We start from the raw sequence: 27,137 nt of genomic DNA, 5'->3' as shown, positions 1-27,137 counted from the left end.
CAGCTAATAATGGTGTTGTTTGTTTGTAATTGTTCCCACTTCCCAGTGTGTGCACTCACTGTACTAGCAGTGCTGAGAGTTTGCATCATTGTATAGCATAATTATGCTGCCTCCCAGTTATACCTTACAGTAATTTCAAGACAAAGTAAAATTGTTTAATCAAGCTGCTTTTGTGTATTTTTCTACTTGGCTGTGCTGAATGCTGTTCATGCTTTGAAGTCAGATTTTTTATTTTATTTTTTATAATTATGAATTATTAAAATGATGACGTCATGAACGGGGGCTCCCGATTCTTTAGGCCGCCCCTGTCTGCAGTACCCGTGCTACCTGTTTGAACCTCCTTTCTAAAGTTCCCTCTCACTCTGGAGGGCGATGAGGGGCATGAAGCAATTGTCTGAAGTAATTCGGTCAGGTTTAGGAGTCATACCAGCACAGTTCAAGACACATTGAGAACATTTCTAGAATTGCATTCTGTAAGCTGTAATTTAAATGACACGGCTCAGGTTTAGAGCCTCAGCCTAACCATTTTGTCTTCATTTCAGGCCGCCAGATATAGGCATTTTGTGAAAATGTAAGCAAACCTTGATGGAAACGTCTTTTTCCAAACACTGCAAGATTAAGCTTGAAAAATGACTCATGCAGACTCATGCATTCACACACAAACACAAGTAATGTTCTGAAGTAAATCATATATTGCAAAACCTCCTGAGCTAATCGACAGGGCGTGCTGACAACAGTCAACGGATTAAATGAGATGAGCTAGCTGTGCAGGAAATATATCTCACCAATACTCAGGTAGATGGCAGTGCTCCAAACTGTCCAAAGTCCCTATTTCATTCTACTGAAGTAGCTCTCAGGCCTGAACTTCCAAACTAATTTATAAATCGTTACCAGACCAAAACAAAACAGAGCCCACTGCTCGCAAATCCAAGACATTGGACACAGACATTTATTAGTTTTAGTCTGAAGAGAGAAAAAAAAAGAAGCATGGTCCCGGATTAATTGGAAACTGTAGGCATGAAAAGAGATGTATTATGGGAGGTCATAAACCTATGGAATGCAAACGATATACGTCTCTTCAAAAATAACCACCCTTGAAACGATTCTTCCTCGGTAGACTGCAGGAGGAGGACAAGCTGACTCCCTGGCATAGGTGTATAAATCTCAACTGAAGATGAGCCAGATAATGTACTGTAGGGTTGAAGACAGTGATTTAGCCTCTGGGATGCTGCAGTGACAAGAGATACGGCCGACAGTTGGTCATTACAGTGGACTCAGGTGGTCCTCGAATCAATCATACCGAGGCCATCGGAGACCACGACAGATGCCTGACGTTGGCATGATGAAGAGCTCTGCAGAGGTGGGGAGAAGGATGGATGGAGAGAAGAGATGGCAGAGAGGTAGAGGGGCAATAAGCATAGAGCAAGGGATGCAGTCTAATATACAAGCTACTGTCATTTAGGAAAGGAATAGCTCAAAGCACAATCCACTCTGATTGGTTGATAGCTCTGGCATAATAGCCCTAATGGTCTAATAACCAAGTCTAATAGTTCTACTTTATAACACTCCACTTGTCCACTAAAAACTGCAAACTATTAAAACTACAAAAAATTGAGATACTTTTTACAGCAGTTTCATTTTCAAAGAGGCTGACTGGCAGAACAGTGATAAGGTGATGAGAGTGACGAACTTGGAAAAAGAATATCTAAATGTAAACATTGAGAAGTAGCAACCGTATTGTTTGTGCAGGCAGTCATACTTTCTTGTGGGAATGATTCTTTTAATGAAATCATTAAAAACTTTTAATTGGGATGTGTATAATTTTCACATTGCCATATTTAGTAGTCCCCCCTTCATTAGGCCGAACAACCCCCTTGGCTGTGATATCATCAAAATATATCGGGTATACAGGGGTTATTGCTACAGTATATACAATATGATTTGTGGAAGGAGGCATCAGGTAAGGAGGAGGAACAGGAGCAAGAGAAATCAAGGGCAAGGATGATTGAAGCTGAACATCTCAAATCAGAACGTGGAGCTGGAAATGCTGGAATATGGCAGGAGGAGGGGGAGGGGGAGAATACGAGAGGACAGGGGAGGAAAGCCAAAGACCTTTTCTTTAACACTCATTGTGAAGATAGAAATCAGCTACTGTACGGTTACCAGCACAACATAAAACAGTGTAGAACAACAGCCGTCAGCAGTACTGCACTTCAGCCAAAGTGGTTGCATTCACAGAATCCTCAAAGGCGACGTGAGACATTTCTCAAGCAAGAAATGTAACGATGCTAGAGACAGACTAGAACACCACGAACACCGGAAGTTACTATATAGTCTTTTTTTTCTCTCTCTCTCTCTCTATCTCATTCAAGGTTAAAAAAAAGTTCAAGTCAAGTTTTCTACCTAAGGCTAGTGTATTGTATGTGTTATGAATTTACTTTTAGAGGTCTTCTCAAGTCCAATGAGATGCATATTTCTTTCTCTTTTTTTTTGCAAAGAATGTCTGTCCTCTTCGCATTGAAATATTTGAATGAAAACAGCATCTCAGGTTCAGCACGGGTCGGCATGACTTGAGTCATTCCGAGCAATTTACTAGTGAAATGAGGGCTCAGTAAATGGTGGCACAACCATTTCTTGAGTCTACTGTCATTGCAGTCACCATGTCTGTGTGAGTCTCGTGGGTCACTGCAAAACATGCCCTTAAAGGACAACTTCTTATATTGACCCCAAATTACTTGCCATGGGGTCTAATTTGCAGAAATTCCCCTGTCGTACAGTTCCCCCAGCAGACCCCAGCAGCAAAAATAGCCTACCGGTATGTGTTATTTAGTCTGGAGTTGTCCTTTAATGGAATTGTGACTATAACTTACATACTGTACGATTAATGAGTAGCCTACAGTACAAATAGTATGCTTTAATTGTGTGCACCGTGTTGTATATTAAAATACAATACCATACAGGAGAGTAAATGTGCACGGCAGACAGACAACGAGATGATGTTCCTTGGTGTTTATTTCAGAGTACACAGCACAGCAGCAAACAGCATAGTTCCGACGGCCTCATGCCGTCGGGGAGCATGTCCAGTTACATGGTAGAGAGTTGGGGAACAACCGACCCAGATATTTCTTTGTCTGGCATTATATCTATCATGCGTTCATGTGTTCATATGGCTCTCGGCCTATCAGGATCTACCACGATCTGACCACTGCCTTGGGTCTCAACCCCTAACAATGACCCCAGTTATTTATTACCCATGGGCCTTTGTCTTGGCTTGCCTTTCTGTTCTGTGCCCAACCCTGATCATGTTTCACTATTACCAGGTCTTATGTCTCCATGTGCATGCGTGTATGTGCACATGACATTTAGTGATGTCCAGGCATCATTAGCTGGTCTGTGTCTTACAAATTATACCACATTCCCCCCTTTCAACAGACTTAGTCTGTTGAATACAAAATGTATAGTCCATATTCATATAACTGTTGCTTATACCCCCCTTGACCCTCAGCTGGACACTACATATTCAAGACACCACAAATAACAGCATTACAGTATAAGAAGTTCCCCAACATGGTTTTCAAACACAGACATTCAAGATTACTTGCCATAAATGATTTTCATTACAGTGGGTAGATATACAATTTCGGATCAGTGGAGAATTCTCTTCGTGTTACTTCAAACTCTTATGGCTAAAAATGTTACAGGACAATGAACCATATCACATGGACCTCTCTTCTCGAGATCCACATGAAAACCAATATCTCATCACTTTCAACAAAGCAATAGACCACTCTCAACTCATACGTCTATGCGCACAAACAAAGAAAAATAAGGAAATCGCATTTTAAGCCCTAGAGAACCACAAAGAGTAAAACCAAACTCTCTTTAAACACTGTAAACTTTCGACTGCCAATTGTCTTGTAATTTAATCACTATTCTGACAAATAAATAATCTCAAACAATGAATAATGGCAATGATTAGTACAGTTAACTGACATTTAAACAAGACATGCCGCTTGCAGCTCCATTGTTACAAGAGCACTTTTTGATATGCAATAACCTACATGTTTACCACTAAACTCTGCTATTCCAATGCTATAGTACATAGTAAATAGACACAATATCAGAATACCCTGAGTCACTTCCTCGGACTCATCCTGACCATAACCACCCGCGGTGATTCCATTAACCACCCGTGGTAATTCCATAAAAGATAAAAAGAAATAACATTGAACGCCAGAGTTTAACTATAATAACACATATCTCTTGATATCTCTAGGAAAACACCTCATTGACTCATAATTAGGCTACTTATGACTCAATTTATCTAATCATACGGCAAACATACCAACATGAGGCCTATTAATTCATGTTGAAAACAAACGCAACGCACAATTTGTAATCAGAGTGAAGGAATTGTCCCTCTTCGCCTCTGATATGACAAAGGAAACTTCTTCTGTATGCCGCTCTCTCTAGTTGCTTTGAAATGTCCGTTCAGCTGGACAGGACAAGTTGAGAAAAAGTTCACTGCTGTCTGCCGCTGTCGTCGTCATCAAAAATAAACCTAGTCCAGACACTCAACTGATCATATGAAGTTATTCGTAGTTGCTATTTTATCAAGATTACTCCAGCCCCACATATATAAGAAATATATAATGTAGTTAATAGACTGAACTATTCGTAGCTGCTATTTTATCAAGATTACTTCAACTCCACATATGACACAGAACAATATCTATAATAGAATATCTTATAATGTCAACACACCAAAACCAAGTTGAGAAAAAGTTCACTGCTGCTCTCCGCTGTGATGTCATCATCTCTTCTCTCCCCCCTCCCAACTCTGAACCACCATCAGAGCTGGGAACACTCGTGAAGAGAAAAGAAAAGGCCGGAACATCTTCATCACAGACCCCTTGATCAGGTCCACGAAGGCACTCAGCTTAGGTCGGTCAATCGGCCATGGAAGAGGGAAAGCCCCGCCGCGCCGTGCTGCATCTCACTGCTCGCCGCCCGCGACCGCTGTCCTCACGCCGGCGTGATGTTGGCTCGCTCGCAGGCCGCTCCACCGTCCACCCATCTGGCGGCCGGCCTCGGTCCCCGCTGCGCAACACCCCTCATCGCGGTGGTCGTCGTCATCATCCCCGCTGCGTAGACAAGCTCCCGGTCGGGCCCGCTGGAATTTCTTCGTCGCCGTCCACAAAAACTCCCCGTTTTCGAATTAGACTGAATAATTAGACTGAATAAAAAACCGCTGGTTCTGCTCCTAACTGGCACAAAAAGACACCATGAAGGTCGGGTTTCGGCACCATCTGTTGTATATTAAAATACAATACCATACAGGAGAGTAAATGTGCACGGCAGACAGACAACGAGATGATGTTCCTTGGTGTTTATTTCAGAGTACACAGCACAGCAGCAAACAGCATAGTTCCGACGGCCTCATGCCGTCGGGGAGCATGTCCAGTTACATGGTAGAGAGTTGGGGAACAACCGACCCAGATATTTCTTTGTCTGGCATTATATCTATCATGCGTTCATGTGTTCATATGGCTCTCGGCCTATCAGGATCTACCACGATCTGACCACTGCCTTGGGTCTCAACCCCTAACAATGACCCCAGTTATTTATTACCCATGGGCCTTTGTCTTGGCTTGCCTTTCTGTTCTGTGCCCAACCCTGATCATGTTTCACTATTACCAGGTCTTATGTCTCCATGTGCATGCGTGTATGTGCACATGACATTTAGTGATGTCCAGGCATCATTAGCTGGTCTGTGTCTTACAAATTATACCACAACCGTTTGACAGGTGTGTTCTGAAATGGCATTGATCGTCATTACTTCTAACGCAAAACATTTAAGCTTTGCATGCTGTCTTATACAACACAGTGTCTGTGGTTAACACATGCACACAGTCACCCACAGTTCAGGTACCACATTGCATTCAGAGCCAAAGGTGGGATGACCGATCTGCTCACCTAAAGCCCATGAGATTGTGGGCGTTACATGTGATAGTTCCAAACTCTGAGTGTCCAAAACAGCCGCCAGCTACAGTTTTTCAGTTTGAATATACGCAGCAGCGATGTCATAGGTGTGCTACAGTACATTGTTACAGTACATTGTTACACTCACCCCTCAGGGAAATTACATTACACACCCCCAAGCGACCCCCCCCCCCACACACACACACACACACACACACACACACACACACACACACACACACACACACACACAGTAAGCAGAACCATCTAACCACTTTTAAAAAGTCATGATGTCATTTGCTGCTGAACCAAGACTTAATGCAATTTAAGGATAATGAGAAGAACATGCAGTCGGTGCTAAGAATGAATAATAGATTAAGGGACAGATTGCTGAGGTTGTCAATTACTCATTCCTGTGTTTCCCTGAAGCCTAGAGCAGAGATGAATCCTGTATTTATTGATGTGTCTGACTTATATTTAGTTTTGGCAGGGATAGGCCAGGGCTTTCTCATCTTGAACAGAAAAAGGGGACATTCCTTTTTAGTTGGAATCCCACTGCAAGCTCAAACGCTATACAGGCCAGATCTGTAATGTCGCTTTCATGCCTCCATCTTTCTATCATCGTTCTTTCTTTGTTTATTCTTCCCATGCCTTCCTCTGTCTTCCCTTTGTGAACATTTCCCCAACCCAATTGACACTTTACTCAATAAGATCCTCCATGGACATCTTTTTTGTTGCTTCACGCCCACTCGACTACCAGGCAGAGCTACAGGAGCTCTTGGGAACGAAAGATTGTGCCACAATACTTGTGCTGTCTGTAGCCATAGACTTGTTTTAGAATTCTAATTGGAATATAACTCCAACGAGCTGTTGTGGAGAACACGAAAGATCAAATCCAAACGTCTACTGGGGCAGCCTGTGCACCCAGTCTGCACTGAGAAAAGGCACAGCACTGTGATCCTGATATACTATGGCCGATTACATTTCTGCCTCTTGGCCAGTTCCCACTTCTAAAAGAGACTCAGGGCCGATTCATACTCCTATTTTAGAGCCGAATAAAAGTCGGTTCGGCGCTGTAGAGCCTACAATTTGACGTCATTTGAGGTTCGGGGGGGCGGGTACCGTCCTAAAGTCGGCTCTTCGGTGCTACTGAACGAGCCGAAATCATTTCGGCACTACAGCGCCGAAACAGCGGTAGGAGTATGAATCGGCCCTCAGTCTCAATGTGTTTTTACTGGTTAAATAAAGGTCCACCCTGGGCTCTCACTTTCACACTTTAACACTACTCATTATGACCATTTACCCTGTCGTTTGTTCAAGCCATTTACTCTGATCTCGCACTTATAAGTCACTCTGGATAAGAACGTCTGCTAAATGCCTAAATTGTAATTGTAATGGACTCACTCTTTAACAGCCGGGTTAATTAAAAGTCACTTTGCCCGTGTGCCTTATTGAACTTTAACCAATATTCTCCACTCTACATAACTGAGGTTTTTAGCTGTAGGTCTAATGTCTTTTGCTTGGTTATAATTATCTCTGTTTAAATGGCATGGCATCATTCTGGTTGTCTGTCTGTTACTTATCTGGCATTGGAGACTGTGGGGTAGCATAGGGTTATTTAACACATGGAGGCCTTTTCGCTGCATTTACAGCAGAGCAGTTGCCATTAGGAACGTGTATGAGTAAGAAAGTTACGGTAATTTTATTTATAGAGCACATTTCACAGACATCAGAGTCACAAAGTGCTTCACAACAATAAAAGCAAAACATGTCAACAATAACAATAATAATAATAAAGCAAAGAAGAGAAAACAGAAGAAACGCCATGGTAGAAATTAATACAGGACTATTTTACAAAGGCCTGTCTAAAAAGGTGGGTCTTTAAAAGTTTCCACAGAGGCCACAGATTTCAGGTGGTAGGGGAGGTCGTTCCATAGCCTTGGGGCGAAAATAGCAAAGGCTCAATGACCTTTAGTTTTTAGTTTAGTGGGAGGGACAACCAGCAGGGCTTGGGATGAGGATCTCAGAGACCTTCTGGGAACATAATGGGTGGATCAGGTCACAAAGATATGGGGGTGGGGGTGCCTGCCCATGGAGGGTTCTGTGTGTGATGGCGAGAATTTTGTAATTTACTGGGAGCCAATGCATGGAAAACAAGATGGGTGTGTGACATGTGACAGGATCTCCTGGACCTGGTCAGAAATCTGGCAGCGGCATTCTGGACTTGTGTGTGTGCACATGCATTATACACAATGATTGATTATCATGCTGAAACATCCTCCTATAGGCATTTGTCATCTAAATCACTATCTGATTCTGTATTCTTCTCCCTCACCTGGTAGTATGAGATATCACTCAATTTAATATACACACTTGAGTTCTCCGTGCCAATCCTGAGCCTCTGAGGCCCACTTTTCTCCTTAGGAGTCAGTAGAAGTACTTAGGAGAGCTCTATTGATCCTCTGCACAAAGATAAGGTAGATAAGGTGGATGAGCTAATTACAAGCATCCCTAATCCTAAATAGCATCCGTGGTTCCAAGAAGACATCAGATGTGCTTTTTACATACAGTAATTGACAATTTATCCTCATAATTGGTCAATAATGCATGCTAAATTAAGTTAAGTACAGTATGGCACAAGGGAATGTGTCTGTCTGTCTGTCTGTCTGTCTGTCTGTCTGTCTGTCTGTCTGTCTGTCTGTCTGTCTGTCTGTCTGTCTGTCTGTCCGTCCAGAGCTAATCTTGTTATATCTTACATACTGTACTTACAACTATAATAATACTAATAATAATAACAATAATAATAATGATAATGATAAGAATGTATTATTATTATTATTAATAATAATAATAATAATAATAATAATAATAATAATAATAATAATACATTATTTTTATTGTATAACTTCTTTTTTTAAATTAAGGAAGTCAAAGGCACGGTGATGCTCGTGAACAGTCCCATCCTCCCAAACCAGTCTCCAACCGTTTAAATAAAGCAGAGAAGACTTTAACATTGAATTATAAATTGTAAAATACTAAAGGCCTATTCATAGTCTGGATTTTCGGTGGTAAGGTGACCACCGCTCCGGTGGTGAGCTGACCACCGGAACTGAAATAACGTTGAGCGGTGGTGAGTAAAAACAGAGAGAAGGGCTGGAGCGGTGGCGGTGGTTTGCTCTTCACCGCGGCTCGTGACGTCATGTTGTAGTTCGGTGGTCACCCCACCACCGTAAATCCAGACTATGTATGAGCCTTAAGTGTTAGACAGCTGCTTCACCGGGCCACCTATGTGGTTTACAAGGGCTCCGATATGCACAGTAGTTACTGCCTCAGCAGGCGAGTAATAGGGAAGCATGGGGAAACCATTAAGATTTCATGTCTACAGTATATGTGTCCCGGGGTCAGCCATATTTGAAACCCTAAACACGCAAACAAGCCCTGCTTAGCCTTGTGGAACCAAAGCTGTGATGTGCTTGTGCTGCAGCTAACCAACAGGTTGCATTATATATAATTTCCTCCCATGATCCTACAGAGTCTGACAGCTGACAAGCGACTGTGTGTTCCCAAGCCAGGCAGCCGTTCAAGCAGAAGGCACAGATGTGACATGAGGGAAACACACTTTTAAAAGCTGGCTCTAGTAGGTCTACTTTAAAGATTTAAGACAGCCATGTTAATGTGTAAGACGGGCCTGGCGTGCACTGTTCTAAGTATTAGAACGTCACAGCGAAAACAAAAAAACATTTTAATAGGGAGGGGGCAGCCCGCACTCGTAAACAGGGCCTCCCCACCGTTATCACACTTAGGTTCTGGGACGAGATCCTTCTATAGTTATACCATCTCCATAGAGATGGACCCTTGCAGGATGCTATAGCCTAGCACTGGAGCAGATTAGAAACATATATTTTTTAAGATTTTCTTGGGGGGCTTTGTATGCCACTATTGATAGGGAACAGTAGTCAGACAGGAAAGGGGAGAGAGAGATGGGGAGCGACACACGGCAAAGGCCTCCGGGCTCGGGAGTCGAACCCGCAGCATGCCGTCCGGCTGGCTTGGCAGCCTAGGTGCCCAGGCGGTTGAGCTAAGCGTCCGGAGCAATTAGAACAGATTTAACTTTCTCTGACACCTTGTATAGCAATTAGAACAGATTTAACTTTCTCTGACACCTTGTATTTCCTCAGCTGCCTGAGGTGGTACAGGCAATATCAGGAGATAGACAGCTATTTTTACTGTTGTGTCATTTAGACATGTGGATGTTTTTTCACCATCTCTTGACATAATGATTTAAGACCTGGAATGTAGACATTGATTATTAGTGACAAATCAATCAGCTGCTCAAATGACTAATGAACCATGGTTTGCTCAATATTCACTCGCTTCCCTAGAGACTCCACTCATAATAAGTGATGTACAGTACAGTACAGTACTACTGTATGAATTATATGTACTGTATATGTACTGTATGTGCATGTAGAGTGCACCATAATTCCAATATTGGGTGTCAGCGGAAGTTTTCTTTTCACTCTTTATAATGGACCTCTGCTTTTTCCCTACGTGAGGGTTAATTTGTTTCGTTTAGTGGGGTCTAGTCGAGTGTCAGTACTTATATATCATATGATGCAGTGTCCTTGGCTAAACATGCTCATGCACCAGCTTAGATACCTGCGTGCTGGTGAAGAAATCGGTTAAAATCCTTCACACAAGCTTTACTTTTACGACATGGCTCTGGAGGACGTACCTCCACACATACAGTATGTTTTATACTTTTTCATATGTTTAATAATGTTATAATTGAAGTATACTTTTCCTAACCAAACACATCAGTAAATATTTCAATACATATTATGTACCATTGGTGCACTCTCAGCACATCACAATTTCGTTGTACTTGTGCCTGTAACAATGACAAATAAACCTAATTCTGATTCTGATATAATTATAAACAAACACAAGCCATTAAACAGACAACATGTGCTTCACCACACAGTGGGCACAGCACATCCGTACATTGGAGACATTTGTGTTTGTAGCACCAAAAGACATGAAATAGCAAGCAAGCCACAAGCAGGGTAAACTCTCCTGTCCTGTAAATACACACTCACAATCCATTTAAACCACCTCCACATATCGATTTGCCCATTGTTGCCTTTTTTTTTAACTTTATATTGATTGAAAATGAAAAGTGTCCTGCTGTGCATATTTCTTCTGTCTTGAGTTTGAATGCAGTCTTTTGTGTGGATTTTCAAGCCTGGTACAAAAGGTGTATTCCTACAGATTGCTTAGTTATACTGTACCGTAGGCACCATGGTTTGATAGATAGACCAAACAAGATAGTACCGGTATATGGTTCGGTCTATAATGCATTATAATTGCATTTATAATGCATTATACCACTTGTCATAACTGTTTATATCACAACTTATAATAGCAGTATCGTGCTGGTCATAATGAAGTATAGGTTCAGCAGGCTGAGAACAATATCTCAGTTCGTAAGCAAGGACCACAGATAGACAGACAGGTATAACTATACTGTTAAAACAGAAAGCAGGCAGGGTTTCAGACAGCATTGCATACACATTGCTGTGGTTTGTTGACAGTAGCAGCCAGGGTGCACCTTCTTGTTTGGCATTGCAGTGGCCACACCTTGCCTGCTACTGTTTACCCACGTCAGAGGTATGGCTTCTCTATCAGTTTATTTGATGTTGTGACTGTAAGACATTATTGACACTATTGTGTTATGTCACAGAATTTAAACAGCCCTGTCCAAGAGATTGTGCATTCTCTCTGACTTTTAAATGTCTGTGTAAATGAATTTGAACAGTAACTTACACATTTGAAACATCAACCCTGACCTTGACAACTGGAGGAGCAACTCCTGGTATCTGGCCAGTCTGGAGATAAGTTTGTGTGTGGTTGAGGGAGTTATCTCCTTCAAAGTATATACTTAGCAATCCTGGCTCGCAAAGACAAAGAAATGCAGTGAATGCTTTTATTAAAATGTCAACTCTCGCAATCAGAATCTCTAAATGCATAACCCAGAAGCATTTCTTTAGCAAGATAAGCTCACATTCTCAAAATGGCCTTTCAAGTGTAATGTGTGTATCCACTATCCACTACTTGAAAAAAGCGACATCCGGTTTTGTAAAACATGAGATGTTTGAGAACGTGCAAATCTCTGCATCAAAACATTCTGTGGAAATAAGCAGACATTTATGCAGAGACTGCATTCTTATGTGACTTTTTATTATTATTATTGTGCCCTGTGCCTGTCCGCCACTGGCCTACTTGGGAACGAAGCAAGTTGGGAACCATAGTATGCAATACCCGTTGTCATAGCACCCGTTTTAACCACCTGTCTGTGTCCCTTTTGTGCCCATATGGAGATCTCTGTATCTGTCTGTCTACCGGTGTCTGAAACTGATTGTGAAAAGTGGACTGGTTAAGTAATCAAATGGCAGATGTGTGGTTGCCATGGCAATCAATTGGCATGGCAGAGGCTGGAAATTGGACAGGTGTGATCAATTGGCTAATTTGGACCCTGTCCAGAGCCGGGCCCTGGGCAGAGGCTTTTGTGCTGGTTCTGGACAACCGGCTATCCGACAGACTCGACACCGGGCACTGCACTTCCTGTGGTGGTGTGGAACGCGGGTGGAACGAAGCCGGTGGGGCGAACGGTTCTCGAGTTACGTAGATTGCAGACGTACACGTGTACACACACGTACGTACACACGTACAGAAACGTGATGCATTTATTGTGACCGTAGGTCGCAGGGTACTATGAAAACCTGCAAAACCTGTCAGTCGTTCTGTCAGTCATTCCATCACGCCACCATATATGGCCGTCAGTCGGTCACGTCTCGTGACACGCTCCATATATGGCCGTCTCCATATATGAAGATTACGACACTGACCTCATCAAACCCTGGATAGCCATACATGGAGAAGACTGGATCTGCATGGTGCCAACCAGCAACTCTACATCTGACCTCAAACCCTTAGATCTCCATATATGGAGCTGATTTTATCCGGTTTTATCCTCGTAGCAGTTTTTGTATTCGCCCCTTAGATCTCCATTCTCCATATATGGAGCTGACCTGTTCTGACATTACATATGTTGATCTGACCTCATCAAACATTCATTCCATATGTTAATATGACCCCCCCCATGCCAAAGCGCCAGCGCTCACCCAGCAGTCTGCCGTCATCCAGGGGGATGTGTGCGTCAGTGCGTGCTTGCTCACTCTTACTCTCAGGGCGTCTTACTGGTTGTTTAGATTATTACTGTTGGGTTATTGGCAGGGTTTATACTGATGCCAATTATTTGGCAAAACTCACAGGTTGAGAACCACTGTGCTAGAGCAAATTTCAAAAGCCCCACAGACCAGATCAGCAGCACACCAAAGCAATGGCATGCAACAATGTGCATGCCATGCACACACACTGTACAAGCCACAGCTGTTCCACAATACGCACGCACGCATGCGTGCGCACACACACACGCATGCACACACACACACACACACACACACACAAACACCACTTCAACAAAGTTTATATTACAACACTTAAGTTACATCCACTTAAACCTCACCCACACCCACACCCACACACACACACACACACACACACACACAGCGCAAGCATAAGTAGGTTGCTTGCTACAGCATGCACAGTGCACACACACAGGCAAGAATGAGCACATTTATAACACACCAGAAAGGGACACAAACAATATAGGAAACTGATCTAGGCAGTTAAAGTATTGCCTCATCATTATAACCCATTTATCCACAAACTGTAGGCCTACTGATGATCTTTGTGAATATTTTTCAATTGAACACGACATGCCATGCAGTTTCACTTTATAATGAATGCGTTAAGGCTATCACACGCGCCAGTTATTATTATTACCCTCTATTGCATCACTCACTATTTCCCCCAAGAATAAAATGAAGACCAAGTGCATTTGGTCATTATGGCATTCATTACCCAGCCCAAGGACTTTCCATGCCAGTGACATTACAGTCTCATGATCATCACTTCTACCACGTTGACGTTGACAGTTTATGACAAAGGAGGTCAGAGATTATTCCCCGACCCCTCATTATTCCATAGGGACGGCGCGTATCCGTCAGCTTTTGCTTTTCGTATTGTATAGGTAGGAGGAGCCGTTTTCCTGTGATTGTCTCTGACTCCTCTCTCTGTCTCGCTCCCTCTCTCATTTTTCCAAAGTTGAATTATTCCGGGCTGTCTAGTGAGCTGTATCGCCAGCGGAGCTGTGCGCAGGGTTGGCTGGCTGGCTTGTTTTGTATTGTGTTGTGACTTGTGTGGAGCGGAGCAGAGGGAGATCAGGGGAACGCTTGCCGCGCCTGTCACCCAAGCTGTTTCGACCGCTTCTTTTCTAACTTCGTTTACGGCTGCTTTCAAGATGACAGAAGAAAAGACCGTTCGTCACATAAAGCTGGTAGGTGTCTTGAAACCCCTCCCTCCGCACGGAGAGAGATGTCTCTCTGTGTGTGTATGATCATGTGTTGGTTTTCAGGTTTATTCCGGCGCTCGAACGCAGAAGCGATAGAACTGGGACTGACGACTCGATCCGCCGGGGACTCATTTTTCATCTAGCGGATATTTATTTTGTATTCTTTAACTCCATGACATAAAAAAACCCTCGATCCTCTGAATGGACCCAGATCAAAATGCGATCCAACATGATGTCAGAGGTAGGCAGACTTCTGTATAATGTTCATAACTTAGCCTTGGTGCTCTGCTCTATACAGCCAGAGTCGTCATTACAATTCGGCTAATTGATCAGGTCGATATTGACGTATAAAAGAAATGTTTAACCCTCACCGAAAATATTGACAGTATAGAGTATAGACTAATGTTTTTTCTTTTCCGTTTGCTCATTAAATAGTTGTAGGAATGTAGGCTATTCATCTGATCACTGGTGCGTGTTGCGTAGCCTAACGTTCGGAGGAAGAGGATTTCTTTTTTGCTGCGATTGGACACTTTTGTTATCAGCTCGAATTAATCCTTTTCATGAATCATGAGTAGGCTAACTTCTACTACACAACAAGCATGCCAAATTCCCCTTAACAAGACAGTCCTGTTTGACTATCTGCCATAGGCTAAGCCTATACCACATTTGCATGTTTGTTTTAAAGCCTATTTTCTTCACAGAGGTTTTTTGAACAATATTTTTGCTCTCAGATAATTTAATTGTCTGAACGGGACTGTGTCCCAATTGTGATGAATAGGATATATGAAGTTGTTTTAGGAATTAGGATTCATATATTATTTGTATGATGACCTGGCAGAGCTCATAGCTTCCTTTCCTATATCCCATATTAGAAAATGTGCTAATTTTAAATAGTATTTGGATCATATACAGAAGTGTTGAGTAACGTAATGCTGAAGGTCATCACTGAACTGGACCTAAACATTCTTTTCTGGACTGGGTTTGTCTCTGTTGAGTATCTCTGAGGGTTGAATGAAGAGCTTTGTCCACATTCCACGTCCCAATTGTCAACAGAAAATAAAACTGACCATATTATAGCTCAATTCGTCAACATAGATCTGGGGTCCAAACAGCACGTTTATGAGTTGTCCTTCACCCCCAGTCCCCCACAATCAGCCACCCTCCAACCCCGTCCCCAGACAGCGCCTCTCACTCTCACTCTCACTGCAGCCTGGATTTTGGATGATATATAGGTCTACTTACTGTAGATCAATCATCTGATTAATAACAGGTAATTTTGTCCAGATTGGCACGGTCTCTCTCCCTCCTTCCCTCTCTTCATTCTCTCCCATTTCCCACTGTAGAATGATTTCCCCTCTGCCTTCCGACTGATGGCTATACAGTACATGGGGCTGGAGGAGGCAAAACAATCAATGAGAAGACAGGGGGGAGATAAAGCTATATACAGTTCACTTTCTATCAGACAGTGAACTGTAGCCTACTGTATGCTGTAGTCCACCAATGTCTCTGCTTTACCATGAAGGCTTGGGGCTGCTTAATCTTTCTTGTATACCATTACACAACATGCCTCATCAGGCTGATTACACATCAGTGAGCTTGTGATTACTCCAATCTGATAAAGATGAGGATAGAGTCAAAGCTCTCTTTCCCAGCTAATACATGGTTTTATCATTGGGGTAAATACAGTATAGTGAGCTCTCTCTCAGTCTCTCTCTTGCTCCACACCTTTGGCTTCACATGTCCATATTTCTATCTCCCTTTGTGCCACTTTCTGCATGTCTCTGTATGTCTGCCTCACTCGTTCACTTTGACTTTCTCCCTGCGTGTCTTCATCTCTCTTGCTGCCTCTCTCTCTAAGGAATGAATGCTGTTGCCTCCGAGGCACGTGGCAAAGCTCAGTCTTCTGTCTCTGTTTTGGCTGCTATTAACCTATTTTGTTATGCCTTTTGTTCGCTAAACCCTGGCTATTTAGTACCATAGCCTAGGGATTTAGAGCAAAGTGGTAGCTTAAAAAGACTATTATCCAATGTGTTTTTGTGATGAAATAGAAACACTATACTGTTTATGTTAATTTAGGATTAATTACTTTAACAAATGATACTGATGGAGAATCAAAAAACTCACCTGTCTAAATTCAGTGGGTCAAGTGACTGGTAGCAGACACAAGCATTTCATGTTTTTGAAATTGTGATACTCATGGACACATGTGACACATGTTCTGTCTTAATTTGCACAAGTACTTTGTGTACATGTGATGATGCATGCGTGTGTGTGTGTGTGTTAGGGCCGGTGGTCAGTTTAGTCCAGCAGGTGCTAATTCCAAGGAGAGCCATGAATCTGCCCTCCTGACATTTTTTAAATCCCCATCCTCCATTTTGTGCCTTGCAATCACCGAAACATTTGTCACAGTGTACCAACTATCCGTGGCAAATCCTGACCACAGCGATTCCACTAATTCCTCTCAACGGTTCAAATAAATCATTTCAGAGGAGCAAGCACTAGCTCTGCCCTTAATGGATCCAGTGTGCTACTGAGTTTCTACTGAAAGCCATATTGGGTAGATGACGATGCTAAATGAGTCTCTAAAATCCTATTTACTAGCTGTTAAGTCAATGGATGTGCACACTGCACAGCGCTTTTGTTTAGTTTTTTTGCACTGTGCGCTCTCAGTGCCAGCGGTCTTACTCATTTTAGCACAGTAAAATGCCTGTTTGTTTTCTTCTTCTTTTTTGTTCGTTGTCTTTTATTGACACACATCTCTCAGGCTTGTGTTTGACTGAGGTCAAAGACTTGATCATTGAAGTACACAGTCTTTATGTTAGTGCACCATAAACAAACAAATAAATAAATAAATAAATAAATAAATAAATAAATAAATAAATAAATAAATAAATAAATAAATAAATAAATAAATAAATAAATAAATACATAAATAAATAGTAATAATAATAATAATAATAGTACTTCAGCAATAATACATAAAGCAATAAAGGGGAGATTTGTGGAAGAGCAGACTTAATAATACCCAAACCAACCAGATTATGAATGATTCTGCACTGCAAAAGATGAGTTGTACCTACAGGTGTTTGTGTAATGAAATGACCTCCTCTGAAATATCAGACAGACATGCATGCATTATGAATGAAAATCCCTGACACACTGTAATGAATTTCCAGCAACACAAACAGAGGAAGGTACGTCACAAACACCTTGCGGCTCTTGCTCCTCCATCCTTCTTGGGTTAATTGTCTCTGCTTGTTTCAGTGACTTGTACAGTAAGTGCACGTCAAACTTGTGTCCCATGGACCCAGCCGTGCCTGAGTGGCAGACACAACATAGTGGATGCAGTCAGATGGCAGTCAAAGGACTAGAAACAATTCCGCCGTTGTTGGGGAAATCAATTATTTTCCCCAATTGTATTTTTCATCATCGCAATAGGGGTGAAATTAGTGTGTGTACTCTGTGCAAGCAGTAGTAAATGTAATGGTTAATAGATTTGGATTGCGCTGAAATTGAATGCATGCAACAGAAAGGAATAGCTGTGAAATAGAGGGGCTGAGTCATGGGTACAGGAAAATAGTTTCCCAATGCAATAGAATATGAAGGTATGGAATCTGGAGCGAACCGATCATGAAGCAATGGTGTGACAGTTGGGCTCCTGTTGTTGTATCCACACTACATTGGATCTCCATGGTAGTCACCGGTTCACTGCCAATAGAACACCCCCCCCCCCCCCCCCCCAATCTCTCTCAATCTCTCTCTCTCTCTCTCTCACACACACACACACACACACACACACACACACACACACACACACACACACACACACACACACACACACACACACACGCTCTCACACACGCTCTCACACACACACACACACACACACACACACACACACACACACACACACACACACACACACACACACACACACACACACACACACATAGACACGCATGCATGCTCGCATACTCATGGTGACACATACAGCACACACATTTGCCCAAAGCACAACAGCAGAAAGGGACAGACTTTTAGCGCATGGCACCACATCACTGAGCATTTTCCTGCCGGCGAAAGATGATTTTAATTGGATTTTATGGTTGTGTTGGTTGTGTAAGTGTCTGTGTTTGCCAGGGGAGGTCAGAAGCATGTTGTTTCTGACCAGACCATGCAGGGCAGTTCAGCTGTAAACAGCTGGTCAGCTATATTTGAGCAGTACAGGGCACGCAGACACTTGAGAAAGCTATACAGATTTATTCTAAGGAAGGACTCTCAAAGTCAAGACAGTGTGTCTGTCTCTGCCAGCTCATTTCCCTTTTCACTTCATCCCCATAGTTCAAAGCACCAGCCTTTACTTTCTAGTTCTTTGAACTAGAGCGTGTGTGGGGCTATATATGGGGCTTGAAAATGAGTTGAGAGTCCAACTCCATATCATAAGATGAGCAATGTTACAGTATTTCATTGAGCCCTGGTCCCGTCATGGGGCGGATTCTGGCCTCTGGGCTGAAAATCCTTTCATATCCGAATGGGAAGAAAGTTATCAAAATATAGATCTGTGGAGAGTGAACCAGTATAATCACACAGTCCTCTCTCAGGCTTCAATAAGCTGCTGAATGTATAATCATGAGAAAAAGACAAAAAGACAACAAAAAAGCATGTACATCGACTATATAATGATGTTCTCCTCTGTAGCATCAATAATAAAGTAGCACTAGCGGATTAAGAGCGCATGCTCTTAATGAGGTGTGTATTGTACATTTTCCATGGAACAGCTTGTGTGCAAAAAGCCTGTCCCAGTCTAAGAGGCAAAGACCTAAAAACTGACAGGCTCCAGGCAGAACCAACCGCTGATCTCTGGGGATCTGTACCCAGCTGGTCTGGGGCGAGGAAACCCTGCAAATGATGAGGAGAGATCTTGGGAGTGGATGTGAGCGTTTCTATGAAGATGTGGAACATACTTAACTTGAGACTTGTACATAGTTTATTCCTTTCTTTTTTCCTATGCTTCCTTCTCATCCACCATCAAGCTCTCCAACTACATTCTACCGTCCCTCTCCCACTTCCTTCTCTGTCTCTGCCTCCCCATGCTTTCTGATCTCAGTGTGTGTAATTTAGAGAAGTACAAACCATTTCAAATTGAGGTTAATGACAGTGTGTTATAAACAAACAATAAGCATAACAGATTGCACATGGGCTGACAGGGTTTTACTCCAAATTTAAATCTCCATCTTCACCTCGGTCTAAGATAAAATGTATTTTAGTAAAGGTTTCATTGGTATGACTTCTCATGGGGCAACGATTGAATATGCAGGGCCAATACTAATCCCAAAACTGAATTTTGTTTTTTGCAAATCTGCACCGAGCTCATTAAATGACCCCTATGAGATCCTCAGGACTGAAATCAGTCCCCAGGACTGAGAACTAGAAAGAAGAAGAAGAAGCGACTGATTGGATATGAATCCCTTGATTCTTAAAGTAATGGCAATGGCAATATATTTTTTTCAATATTGACATAAATTTGCCCACCGTTAGATATTGAATATTGAGTTTTGGCCCAGGGATTTGCAGGTGTGGATAGATACATGTGCAGCGGTGTGAATTGGTGAACAAGATGTCGTCACTCCTATTTATGAAGATAAAAGGTAGCCATTAGCTCTGATGCAATACTTATAGACAAAACAAAATTAAGATGCTTTCTTCAGGGTTGATCTGATTAACCACTTTCCCTATTTTCGGCATGTCAGGCGAAACTTGTTAAAATGTTTCAGAAATTTCGAAAATATAGCCTATCCACAAGCTCCCATCACGACACGTGAGGCTGTAGGTCGGCTATGTGCTGTTTTTTATTTTTTATTTTTAAATATAACGTAAGTGGTTAACCTTGATGATGACAGCTTCAAAGTGTGCGGCTACCTTTATATTTGTATACTTGTTTTCATTGAAAGGCACCCCATCACTACAGGTGTGCATTTCACCTATTTGAACTCTGCATCACTGCTGTATAACCTGGAGCAACACGTTGATAGTGACTTCTTTCTCATGTGTTCCTTATATGAAAGAGTAAAATACCAACTGACAGTGAAACTGACAAAAACTGAAGGACTATATCGTACTCTGTACAGTATATAAGGATCCTCCCACACAAGAGAGAGAGAGAGAGCCAAGTTCCTACCCTAACCCAGCAGCAGCAGGCCAGCAGCTGAGCTTGAGTTGGCTGCCAATTTCCCACTGCGCTAGTTAACAGCCAGCTGCCTGCGTGTACTCCTGCAGAGCCACACGTGTTTCCCATGATCTCACCTGCTGGCACCAGGAGCCAAGGATCAGACCCAGCTTTGCAGTTATGTAGCGGCCCACCCGGGAAGCCTCGCTCCCTCGGGGTACACTGCCGTGAGTGTACTACATTGGTGCCTGGATGTAAGGGCGTGGAGGTGTTGGAGGTGGGCAGTCAGTTCTGAGGAAGTGGAGGAGGGAGGAATATGAGAGAGATAGAGAGATGGACATCATCCCTGGGGCTAAATACAGTATAGCACACTGGAGTGTAAGTGTAAGATGAATATGGGGTGCTCTGTTAACCTACTGTCCATCATTTATCCTCCTCTTAGACTCATCATACTCTCTCTCTCTCTCTCTCTAGTATCTACCTATCTATTCTACTATCTGTCTGTAACAACAGTCAGTCAGTCTACAATCTAATCTATCTATCTGCCTCTCTTTTATGGGACAGCAATAAATATTTCAACTTGCTAATGGTTTTTGGCACAAACCGGTGCAGGCAGACATAGCTGGTGCTTGCAGTTCTCAGGCAAGTGGGAGCAGGTATTAGATCAAGTGAGATAGAGATAAATAATGATGAGACACAAGAAAACACCAAGACGAGGCATGATCAAACAATAACAATAAAACACATTGCGCATGAAGTTTGGTAGATTCTAGGGAGTGCCAAGGGTCAGAGGGAAGTCCAAGCGATATTCCATGCAAAAATGGAATACACACACACAAACTACAGACACAGATACTGTACACACATGGAGAAAGTCCAGTTCTTTTATTTTTTAAACTACATATTATGTTATATTATCTGTAAATTCAAATAGATAATATAATTCCCATAAGTCCCAATAGTGATAGTCATATAATTCTTTGTTCATGCTTACTAAGCAGCAAGAGTCTCTGCTTTAGGCAAGTCAACTTTGAACTTCATGAAGACCAGTTGTGAGACAGAGTGGACGTTGCTGTGAACTTGCCTGCCACAAAAAAGCAGTTTGACAATTTCTTCACTCTCTTAAGTCATTGTTCAGTAGTAGTAGACCCTATTAACCTTGACAACTACCGGTACTTTGTTTGGTATAGGCTATAGTTGCACCCTGGGGAGTAGCTATTTTAGAGCAACATTGTGCAGCTATTGTTTAAATAAATTGCTATTGATTTCTCTTCTAAAGTTGTAGTTCTAGAGCAAGGGGCAATAAGGAACAATATTAAAGTGCTCCCGGTCAAAATAATTGTCTTCAGTTGTTTTCATTGCGGTGTCCTTCATACTCCAGCCTTGAAGCAGCTCATATGACAGTGTTGCTTACCGACTAGAACAGATCTACAATCTAACAGCGTGTTGTTAGCTTGAAGATCAGCACACGAAACGAAACCACCATGTGATCATGTGTGTATACATCACATAATGGTATACCAGTAGTATAGTATGCTTAAGGTTCAAGGTTGTACTTTATTGCTACATCTTGTGTACACTGTACAGATACATAAAGTAAAGCTTATTTTGGTTTGGCTTCCTTCAGACAATGCAGCAGCATAGACAATAACGACAGTAGAATAGTAAAGAAAAAACTAAAACGTAAAAATGTTAAAGAAAGGGATGTACATGTGCATATAGTCTTCTCATATTGTAGCATTGTCAAATCAAATCATTGTCAAATCAAATGAAAATAGTTCTTGGTATATTGCATATACTGTACCAGCAGAATTGTTCTTTCTTATTCATTGATTTTCCCACTGCTACCTAACTTAGTGCAAACAGCTTCAACAGTGTATTTGTAGTGTATTGCGTCACAGTGCTTTAGGTCAGTGGTTTTCAACCTGTTTCATATCAAGGACCATTATTTATTCAGCATTTGAGCCACAGACATGGATTTGATGAGATTTAGGGCTCAGCCCCAAGACTTTATATTGTGTTGTCATTGGATATGTTTCTGTCCACAATTGTATGCTGTATGTGGTACTATTAGGAATAGGAGAGATAACAGGCAAACGTTGATCAAAATAATTCCTCTACATCATCATTTAGCTGGGGACCACCTGGAACCTCCTCAAGGTCCGGGGACCACTGGTTGAGAACCACTGCTTTAGGTGATATACTGTATGGTCTCTTTGGATGTGCCCGTTAAACCCTGAATGCAGGATGTGGAAAACATGTCGATATGACCAATTGGCTTTGCCTTCCAGCATACAGTACCATCTCTACCCATGCCCCAGCCATGATAAATGAAGCTAATTAAACAAATAGAGCTGCAAACAGCTGACATTTCCAGACAACGCAGTCTGGTATAGGCCAGTCAAAACAGTGGCCAAGGAAAACAATAGTTCCCTCTGCGTGAAGGAAATGCCAAACATTACATTGATGTATAAATAGAAGGTTCTGACGTTATAGAGCGAGGGAGTGGGATAGGGAACAGGAACTCCCCCCCAAGGGGTCACCCTGACGGCAAGGTCTTCCATCTCTCCTCCCCCTTTCCACACGCTTGCTCTTTTTTTCTCTCGTTTTCTGTGATCTATTTCGGTTTTCTCATTGTGCGCACACACGCACACACACACACACACACACACACACACACACACACACACACACACACACACACACACACACACACACACACACACACACTTCAGTGTCTGTACTGTGTATCTGTAAGTTTAAGTTTATATTCCTCTCTGACTCCTAACTGGTAACTAGCCTGTTCTGTTAACACAGAACTAAAGCACATGTTGTTCATACATGCCACAGTCAGGCCTATATTGGGACATAAGGGTTCTCAGCCAGAATCCAAACGATCCACACCTAAAACTGTGCTGGTTTCTACTTGTTTTAATATAACCGCTTCATACAAAATGTCATGATACAAGCACAGCGGTGCTACAACACTGAGACTGAGATTTACGCAAGGCAAATGTACCCCCCCTCCAAGCACACACGCACGCACGCGCCACACACACACACACACACACACACACACACACACACACACACACACACACACACACACACATACACACATGGTGAGTGAATACCAGGCTATTATTTGATCAAGGCATTCAGGCGTTGCTACAGTACATTACTCCCTGCTCCGCACAATTTGAAGATAATTAGAAGGGACAAAAAATACAGTTTTTTGATAAAAAACACAGTTTTGTGATAAAAAACACAGTTTTTTGTATTGTGAACTTTTGGTCTGTATTTATTCCTGCATGATGTGGTTATTTGGGGGCTGCACTTTTCCTTGGGCGCGTTTTGTTTTACAACCGTCTGCAATTTGACCATTATTAACCCACAACTGTCCAACATAGTCCATGCATTGAAGGACAATATATCTGGGGATATAACCAGAGTGGAATAGTAAGAGAGTGGCGACATACTTTTATTGATCTCACCGCAAAGCGGGAGCCTATGGGCTATAGTTCCAAACATTGGAACTATCCCATTGAGATAGAATGAGCACTTCCGCATTCCATTGTTACAATGGGAGTCAACGCTAGTGTAGCCTCGGAAATCCAGACGTTTTTATTTCCAGGGAGAAAAAAAAAAGTCTGGGCGCAAACGTCGCTCACTCTCTGCAAATTTCTGATCGTCTGCACCTTTGTTAAATTGACGCACACATGTACACACACACACACACACACACACACACACACACACACACACACACACACACACACACACACACACACACACACTCCTCTCTCTGTCCCTGTAATGAATTAGTCTCATGTCGTGCAGCTGTGTCTAGGTTCTCCCGGCGGATCCTGCCGGGAGCTGCCTATGCCATAGAAAGCATAGGTGGGTTCCAGTCTGTCGCCACTCTCATACTATTCCACCCGGGATATAACTTGCTGTAGTTTGATACAAAGTATAAAATGTCGTGTTATAGATATAGATGTCATATTAGCAGTATTATTGACGCATCTAAGGTCTCAGTATTGACCCAGGCATTTATCTTCTCTTAATCAATAGTACAAGTATGGACAATGTCATTATTAATGCGGTTTAGCACGGAATTGATTTAGTGGTTGCTAACTTGCTACCTATCAGAGCAGCTCATTTGCAACAAAACAGTGAAAACCCCCAATTGTTATTTTACATTTTACATTTGTATTATTCGTAGCAGCTGGCTTCTATCTATCTATACAGGACAGGTACCGGTATACAATTAGCTTACAAGCCACACCCTGTTTATCCACATTCTTTGTTGAACTTCGTTCTAGCTTCTGGTTTCGTCCCAACAGCAGAGATAACATAACATGGACAATATTTGCAAATTCAGACGTAGAGGTAATCTGTCAGCCTAGTCCTACGCATATACTGTATACTGTATTAGTATATGCTTACAATGCAGGCACATGCAAATACACAATCAGTGATGTTGGATGCAAGTGTAAACACATTTGAACAGAATTGTGTCAACTGTCAACACAAACTAGTGTGCTCATAAGGCAAAACAAAAGGATTTGCAATTGCAACATAGCCTTTTTCAGTCAATCATCCTGTTTTTTCATGCCATTACATATTTGCGGATCCACCCTGTTTTGAAGTATATTTTTTTCTAATATTTATAGAAAGGAGTCAAATCAATGTTCTAGTTTCCAGCCAATCTTCAAGGTGAGCTGTCTTTCAAAGTGCTAGGCGCTTTTTGTCCAATACACACTTTTTGTGAACAGACTTTGAGAACATTATTGTATCAGTTATGTCAGTGACATGACACTGACATCCAGGATTTATAAGAGAATACGCCAGGCAGACAGAAACGGTGGGTTGCAAACTAGGAGACAGACAGAACAAAAATCAACCAAATGAAACACCGTAATTTCAAACAGCTCACTCTGAATATGAACAGATGGTAAGGACAGAATAGGTACAGACTTTCAAATGAGGTAACCACTCTTGACAGTAAAAGGCAAGGCCAGTTTATTTGTATAGCGCATTTCAACAACAAGGCAATCCGATGTAGCCTGGTGGAACCACTCCCCCTGCTGGTCAACATTTGCATTCTGCCAGAAGGGAGAGTCTGGTCTCTCTCGGGCAGAGACGATGTACTCCGAACCAATTCTGGTCGGAGCGATATGCGGCCGTATGCGGCCGCTAGAGGCGGGATCAACGCGAGACTGATGACATACTGAAGCTGTTACATTAGGTCCAAAACTGGTTTACCTCTGCCACTGGCAACACCTGTGCCTGATTAGGGCCAGGGTTAAATACCCTCCCACCCTGTAACCATGGCAACGTAGATTGGCAAATTGACAATGAAACCTAGAAACAATATGGTGGCTCAAATGGCTCTTACACACCCACCCCTAATTGCTACTGGCAGCCAGTAACGCCTAATAATGGGGTTTAGGCGCTACAATAACATGTGAATACATTAGAAATAAAAGTTCAAATAAAACATCTCAAAATATCAATATACTGTAAGGAAGCGACAGAAAAGGTTTTTTAGCTGTGATTCCTACAAAACTAAGGCCGGTGTTACTGTAGCAGGGTCGATAATTTAAAAGTTTCCTCAGTGTCCCCCAACTGTCCCGAATCCTAATTCCTAAATCCTCTAATTCCAAATACTCCACAAAGAGCTGCTGAATAGCAGCCTGACCTAATTATAATAAGCCTCAATTAGTTGAATTGCAAATTGGAAATCATGTTAATGTATTTCGTTGCTGTCGGGAGGAAACCGCCTTACTCAATTTTTGAGTTTTTTTCTTTTTTGCATAAATCGGTGCTATTGAACACATCTGTGTGTTGTTTCGAAAATATTGAACTAATGGAAAGTAGTGAAACACTTTGGACAAAACCTCTTAACTCCATTGGACCCTCAAACTGTCTGCTAAAAGCAACTAACTCCACCACCTCTCCCCCTCTCATGTGAGTAATTGACAATATATAAAGTCACAACACCAACTTTGATGAGGACGTATTGCTTCGTTTTTTAAATATACGTTTTTGTTAATTTCCTGAGAAATGTATATTTTTCCAAACCAATCAATCAATCAACCTTTCCATTGTACAAGACTCAACAACCATTGTCCCAAAATGAAGAGCTTTCTTTTTTTCCCCCCATAGCCTACTGCATAAATATAGTTTTAAACGTTTCAGTAACTCACATCACTTTATTGACTCAGCGGTTTTGATTCAATACTACTCAATTAACAGTTTTCAAAAAGTACAGAGGTACAGTTATACAAAAATTCTAAAAGGATACCACAAAAAAAAGCTTGTTTCCATTGTGGTCCCAAGTATTTGACATACTCATAAAAAGACATAGTATACTATACGGTCCATCATTGTAATTCTGCTAGTAACTGTTTGATCAATACATTTATTATTAAAAAAGTTTCTCTGCTGTCCCAGAATGGTCCCAGACACTGGATATTTGCTGTTTATTGTCTTTGTGCGCTGGGTGTT

The 27,137-nt window shown here is 42.0% G+C and overlaps 1 protein-coding gene across 4 annotated transcripts in view; it reads left to right on the top strand.

The window, feature by feature from the left end:
* Positions 1-27,137, top strand: part of mid2 (midline 2) — a 156,936-nt gene that overhangs the window by 44,969 nt on the left and 84,830 nt on the right. For 2 of the 4 annotated variants that reach the window (XM_080774734.1, XM_080774731.1), the window contains exon 1: positions 14,055-14,443. The exons of 1 other annotated variant lie outside the window; for it this stretch is intronic. The gene's annotated coding sequence lies outside the window, so the exon portion shown is untranslated. Of the gene's footprint in view, positions 1-14,054; positions 14,444-14,507; positions 14,700-27,137 lie in introns of those variants that run through there. One more of the 4 variants, XM_080774733.1, reaches the window with a different exon arrangement.

This window comes from Protomyctophum bolini (genome assembly GCF_963924005.1).
Source record: "Protomyctophum bolini genome assembly, chromosome: 10".
NCBI lineage: Eukaryota > Metazoa > Chordata > Actinopteri > Myctophiformes > Myctophidae > Protomyctophum > Protomyctophum bolini.
This window is presented reverse-complemented; position numbering and strand designations above follow the sequence as displayed.